Here is a 331-nt window from a genome sequence, read left to right on the forward strand (position 1 = left end):
CCAATCATCGCCGAAGCCATGTCTCTAACATTGCATTCGTATAATTTGGTCGAACACCCCCAAGGCTTTGTAAACAAGTGGACGACACAGGTTGAGGGTAAACAAAGGTGGTTGCAACTTAGCATGTCCGTAACTTCATTTGTGCGGTTAGTCGTTGGTACTGGCGGGTTAACAACGGTGAAAGTTAAGTGGTTAGTTTTTCAAATGGGCGCTTCATAGAGATTAGATGTGATGGAGATGATGTGCAGGTAATGATGACGCTGGTTTTAGTTAGAATTTTTCTTTCTTCAGGGACAATAAAGGCGATACTGATAGTACTATGTCAATAAAG

This window comes from Penaeus monodon, chromosome 27 (genome assembly GCF_015228065.2).
Source record: "Penaeus monodon isolate SGIC_2016 chromosome 27, NSTDA_Pmon_1, whole genome shotgun sequence".
In the NCBI taxonomy this organism is placed as follows: domain Eukaryota; kingdom Metazoa; phylum Arthropoda; class Malacostraca; order Decapoda; family Penaeidae; genus Penaeus; species Penaeus monodon.